This window comes from Mauremys mutica, chromosome 1, assembly GCF_020497125.1.
Source record: "Mauremys mutica isolate MM-2020 ecotype Southern chromosome 1, ASM2049712v1, whole genome shotgun sequence".
Classification (NCBI taxonomy): Eukaryota; Metazoa; Chordata; order Testudines; family Geoemydidae; genus Mauremys; species Mauremys mutica.
The window spans coordinates 228442793-228449754 of NC_059072.1; positions in this window are offsets into that span (position 1 = coordinate 228442793).

The following is a 6962-nucleotide window of genomic DNA, read 5'->3' on the forward strand; positions in this document are numbered from 1 at the left end:
GGAAAGTAAATTCTCTGAACTCTTTTCTATATGCATTTTATCCCTCAGAGCATGTGGAATCACTGGAAAAATTGGACATTTTCCCTAGAGCCCATGAATGGCAGTGTGGAAGCCAGTAAATAATTAACAAGGTTTTAAAGAGATCTTAATGAATGTTAGTTAGCATGAGTTAGGTTAACTGTGACCCTGGTGACGTGAGGAAGCAAGATAATGTAAGACAGAGGGAATTGTGTGAAAGTTATTACGACCTTGCAATATGCAGTCTTGCAGTCTTGTTTTTCTAGTGAGATAGCAGAGAAGCTTATGTATAAACAAAATGTATTTGTTGATTTTTACTGTCTGTATTATTGTTAGAAATTGTCTGTAAAAGGTATAAAGGCTTGCTGTGATTGTTTACCAGTTGAGAGACCTGTCCAGGACTGGGGTGACCCTGTGTCCTATGGCACTCTCTCCCTCCATGGTAATTACTGGAGAAATAATAAAGTATTTGGTTTTGCTGCACCCAAACAAAAAGCGAGAACTGAGTTTTTCTTCAACAATTTGGGGGCTCGTCCGGGATGGCAACGCCCACGGACCCACAGACAACTACTACGGATCATTCCCCTTCGAACCCCATGGCGCCACATGAGAGGTATGAGACCTTTTGAAATCTCTATTGGGGTATCGGAGGAGGACTTTCCGTGAGGACATCTGTCTCTGTTGGGCTCACGCCATCTGAACTTATTGACTGTGCAGCAAGATCAGATGCAAAGTGGTATTGGGGAGAGGCCCCAATAAGGTTAGTTTATAGCAGTACTGGGAACTGCTGAGTTGGCCAAGGTAAATGCATAAGGTAATGCATAAGGTAAATGCATAGGTAAATGCATTAGAATGCACCGGTGCTGAGGGGTTTTTACCGCCTCAAGAGGGGTTGTCATACCGCCTCATGGTATTGGTCCGGACCAGGTAAAGATGCATCATGGTTAAAATAAAAAAAAAAGAGATAAAAAGGGTTAAAAAAAGAAAAAAAGAAAAAAGAAAAAGGAAGAAAAAGAGGCCTTGGTGTGTGTGTGTGTACACCAGTGTGAGTGGCTGTTACCGGGCTAGCCCGGTAACTAGTGGATCTTTAGGAGATCCGACCCACAGTGGGCTGACTCGGCCAGGCATTGTCCGGCGAGGAAGCTGCCTGGGTCTAGGAGTGTGTGAACCCATCTTCCCTCCCCTTTCCTTGTGAGTCTCTCCTGTGTGAGTGGAAAATGGGTAAGGGACTGTCTAAATATTCCACCTCACCCCCTAAGGGTACCCCAGCATATTACATGTACGTACATTATGGTCCTAAAACCTTCAGGTATTTAAATGATTGGAATCTGTACACGCGTGAAAATTCATTTAAACAATGCCCATTAGAAGGTACCTTCAATCTAGATAAGATCATATATCTCAGTGGAGCTTTAATCACAGAGAAAAACCTCTGACACAGTGTGAGCAATTTGTCTAGGAACGGGTTAATTTGAAATTCGGCTTAGCCCAGAGATAAAGGAGAAGTTGTTTTGTGTTCAAGGTCATGAATTAGTGCGGACTATGCTAAGTGCAAAGAAAACTGCTTTGCACTTGTGGAAAATAGAGACAGGCAAACCGAAGGCAGTACAGATTGCAGAATTGGAATTATATTTGCAAAGCTTAACTTCCCAGTGAGACATGTGTGAGTATTGAAGTGGTTTAAGGCTTGGGGCATTCATGTTTTTCCTGTGTGAGGTGGGAGCATTCCCAATACTCTCCATTGTTGTTTTATTATTTTTAATGAAGCTTTAAAATTTGATTGTATGCTCTGTCAGTCTGATCACCTGACATGAGGGATAAATTAGTAACAGGAATTTGTCACAGTTTGGTGTGCAATTAATAATGGGGGGGCCCTGCAGAATTTACACCATCTCTCTGTTTACCCTTGTTATTTTGTGTTTGCTTTGTTTGGTATTGCTGGTTGCGTGATTAAAGGTGAGCTCTAATAGAATAAGGAAACACTATTTAGCTTTGGCTCTGTTTTGTTTAACCGGTTACTGATGTTTTTCTGCTCTGTTCATTTGGGCGTTAGGTGTGTGAGCGGAACTGAACTTCTCGTTCGTAATTCCTCAGGGTGGAAGCCATGTGTGCGATGAAGCTCTGAGGTTGTCCTGAGATTTTTACAGTCCCGCCCCCCCGTAGCGGACAATATAATAGAAGTAGAAAAATTTGGCTTAGACTGTAATTTTCTCTGCTTTCTGTGTAATTTTCTTTTCTGTTTAAGTGTCAGCAGACAAATGGGTGGGTCTCTGGGTAGACCCCCAAAGGGGTCTGGATTATGTGTTAAGTGAATGGCCATGTATTTTTGCCCAGGTGGCAAGCCTTACTAGGGAGGACTCAGGTAGTCTTGTGAGTAGAAATGTTTTGGGGAAAAGACCAGTAGGGTGGGGCTAGTTGAGAAGCTCACCATCCTAGCTAAACTGGTTGTGGAACAAGCTAGTGTCCATGGACGGGACGATTCAGCGAGAAAAAAGGATCGGGCCCAGGGGAGCAGGCAACAGACAGAGTGATTGGACAACAGGTTGGAAACTTTTGAGGGTGTAGTGGAATAAAGGAGTAAGTGAATATAAGCATGAGAATTTCAAATACTCAGAAGTATATTTGGAATGGTGATTTGAATTGGTAAAGTGGCTGTTGGAAGGGAAAAGCAAGTGAGGACAGTTTTTTGGTGTCTTTGAAATGTTTGTAAATAAATTCAGGCAAATAAATTTATTGGATTGTAATAATTTGGCTGTGACCAATTTTGTTAAATCAGTTGAAGACTGTATACAATACTATGTACTGATAATTTTATTAGGCTCTACAGGCACTATAAGTGGTGATGTTTTCTTTCAGTGTTTAAAAGCAGGAGTTAACAATAGGAAAGCAAGCCGGAAAGCATCTGTGATAATGCAAATTAACTAACTGATAAGGTGGAGGCCGCTGAAACCAAGGCTGTCTAAGAAACACATACGAGAAAATATGGGGTAATTCCTCTGTTTTGCCTAGAATCAACAAGAGTATTTGTATATTTTAAGTATTTAATTGCCCAGACGGGGTGGACCTCTGTTTTTGTCTTTCAGATAATCAAAGAAAACTAATGCCAGCAGCACAGCATTCAACGTACCTTGATTTACTGGCACAGTAAAAAATTATGTGGGGTGTTCTATGTTCTGTCTTGTTGTGTTTTTTTTTTGTGTGGCCAGAATTGTTGTGTTTAATATTTTCATGAGATGGTCTGATTTGATATCAAGCGGAAATGTTGGATTGAGATGCAGATACTTGTTTTATTCAATTTGGAATACAAAGTGTTTGGTTACATCAGAAAATGTGATATACTAAAGTCTAATACATTTTCTTAAGTAAGAGAAAGAAACTACATTGGCCAAATCTTTTAATTGAGAATTGTTGTTAAAATTTGCATACTGACAGTCTTTGGAAGCAAGGACATGAAAAGTTAACCCACTCCCCATATTGTACAAGGGATCCTTCTGGCTACCTCAGACTTTTAGCCAGAGGGCTGGGGATGGTGGATAGCTATTGGACTAGAAGTTATATTAAGTGAACTTCTCACAGTGGGTGTGCTTGTCCTGGCTTGTTCTTCCAAAGTTCTGTAATAAGGTTATTTTAGTGAAAGGGTATATGTGGCATACATTGAATGATAATACTTCTGTACTGTATAACAGTACTGTTTATGTGTTCATGGTATGAAAAAGGTGTATAATTGAAGAGTAAAAATTTTCTTTGTAGGTTAAATGAAAAAAAAAAAAAAAAAAAAGCCAAGAAGAGAATGGCTAACATGCGCTGGCCCCAGTCAAGGACACCGCTTGGCTGCCTACCAAGAGAAGGGGGGGGGAACGCTGGGACAGTGGAACGCCGGAACGGGACTTACAAAGAAATGAACTGGCCAAGATTTGTGCTGAGACACACTTAAAGTGGCCAGATGCCCTTCCTTTGGCACTGATGTGTATGAGAGCCATTCCCAATTGAACGACTGGACTCAGCCCTCATGAAATTTGACAGGACACCCAATGCTGACTACCAACTGCACCCCCACTAACCCCAGCTCAGATGGACATTCATTTGCTGGATAACATAATGCTTAAATATTGTCAGGCACTAATGAAATGTGTTAAGTCTTTTTATACACAGGTGATGGAAGCACTACCAAAGGATCCTGTGCAACCTTGCCACTCGTTGGAACCAGGAGCCTGGGTCTACATAAAGATCCATCAGCGAAAGACTGCCTTGGCTCCATGCTGGAAAGGCCCTTTCCAAGTCCTGCTGACTTCCGACACCGCTGTGAAGTGCCACAGACTGACTGCTTGGACCCAGGATTCTCACTGCAAAAAAGACCCCTCCACATCAGAAGAATTTTCCTATTGATGATTAGCCTATTCTTTTTTCTAGTTCTACTGTGCTTCTGGACAGCTTCTGGACAACCTCTCCCTTGTCCACTGACAGACCAACTGTGCCTTTAGACTTTTTTTAGAAAAAGCACAGCTATTACAGGGTGATATGTGCTGGAAACCTCTCCCCTGTAGGATGCTAAACCTTGATTGTTTTGGAAGGAAGAAGAAGCACTCTACAGGCTGCGCCCTGTGTTCTGGATAAATCCTTCAGTATGTATTGCCCTCCCTAATAGGATTTTAACTGACATTACCCTTATCCAGTTTTCTACATACCCAAATTGCTCACAAGGGGCTGCCATTAGATTAGCACAACAAATGGCCTGAGTTCTATGACCCAGAAGTTACTGGGTGGTATACAGAGATGGTATTGAATATCACTGAGGCTGGGAAGGCATTGCAGTGGGATCTGGACCAGACTTGGCCCACTGCCCTTACAGACACGTCAGGAGTACCATCTGATCTGTGGTCATGAAGACATACTTTTGTGGGCTCCCACATACCGAATCCTGCTGGGTCCATGGGGAGGATGCATGTGGAACTGAATTATTTACCGAGGCATCTGGGAAATTAGACCACCTGGTATACCTACCTGATTTATAGACAGTACCCCTAGAATAACACCTGATGGGATATACATATTGATTTTACCACTGCTGCAGGCAATTATATCATTTACTGGCCTGCAGATAGAATGCAGATAGAATGTAGATAGAATGCAGATAAAATATTGCAAGTAGCTCTTAGATTTTAGGTATATTTTGATTGGACTAGAATAATGCCTGATCGGTTTCAAAATTTGCTTTCATTGTTACCAAAGGTTCTAAGAATCTCTGAATTGCAAGGGCAAATTCCCATGCTTTAGAATATATATCAAGCTGGAAGGAATGCCTTTCATACAGCTTATAGAGTGTTTACTTTATGTACTAGGTATGATGTTTTGTGCTTTGTGTTCGCAATTGTACAACAGCCCCATTATATTATTCCTATGGGATTGTTATTGTTTGTAATGTTGTTAGTTAATTTAGGATTATATTGTTGTTGTTGTTGTTGTAAATAACGTAAGAATAGCAATACCTTTCATGTTCATTCTAATCATGCATTGTCATTACGTCCCATGACGGTTGACATGTTTGCTGTAGAATCTGAAGTCCATGGTTTCATGCGAATTGAGAGTTGAAATTGTTTGTTGTACTAGAAGTACAAAAGGGGGGAGTGTGGAAGCCAGTAAATAATTAACAAGGTTTTAAAGAGATCTTAATGAATGTTAGTTAGCATGAGTTAGGTTAACTGTGACCCTGGTGACGTGAGGAAGCAAGATAATGTAAGACAGAGGGAATTGTGTGAAAGTTATTACGACCTTGCAATATGCAGTCTTGCAGTCTTGTTTTTCTAGTGAGATAGCAGAGAAGCTTATGTATAAACAAAATGTATTTGTTGCTTTTTACTGTCTGTATTATTGTTAGAAATTGTCTGTAAAAGGTATAAAGGCTTGCTGTGATTGTTTACCAGTTGAGAGACCTGTCCAGGACTGGGGTGACCCTGTGTCCTATGGCACTCTCTCCCTCCATGGTAATTACTGGAGAAATAATAAAGTATTTGGTTTTGCTGCACCCAAACAAAAAGCGAGAACTGAGTTTTTCTTCGACAGCAGCTAGTATCAGATTTAATTCAGGTCTAATACATCTTCACATATTGTGATACTTTACCAGTGATCTACTTAAAATCACCATAGGTATTCCTCAATTCTCACTAGCTAGATTATTCGACAAACAGGTAGGAAAATAGGAGAAAATGGCTCTCAAATGCCTCCTTAAACCACTTATAAAGCTGATTTGCAGCATGGTAAATTTGAATTGTTTCCATGGGCAACATATTGTCCAAAACAACATTAGGGTGACCAGACAGCAAGTGTGAAAAATTGGGATGTAATAGGAGCCTATACAAGAAAAAGACCCAAAAATCAGGACTGTCCCTATAAAATCAGAACATCTGGTCACCCTAAACAACAGTCAATGCAATGCACTGTTGCAGCTCTGAAATCTAATGTACAAAGGGTGACTGTTAAGAAAAGTTAATACACATTTCACTCTGACTTTCTCAAGTTAGAGTCCATATGAAAATTACTTTTTTATTACAGTACACACAATGGGATCTGTACTTTGCATGCACACAGTGAGATGTTAGGTTTTCTTTAAAACCAGGGCTTTTCATCTCCTACAAGATGCACACATGTGACTTCACACTTTGTTGCTTTTTCTCCTGTTGTACTAATAGTTAAATTTAGTCAATTTTTCTTTCTTGATAACACATGGAATCTATCACATAAGCCTGGTTTTAATGTACCAGCTAATCTTGTATGTTGGCCAGAAGACTGCAAATGTAGTAGAATTGGCTATGATCAGATCATTTCATAGCTACTATCTTAAAAATATAGAATCATAGAATCATAGGACTGGAAGGGACATCGGGAGATCAACTAGTCCAGTCCCCTGCACTATATATTATCTAGATCATCCCTGACAGGTGTCTGTC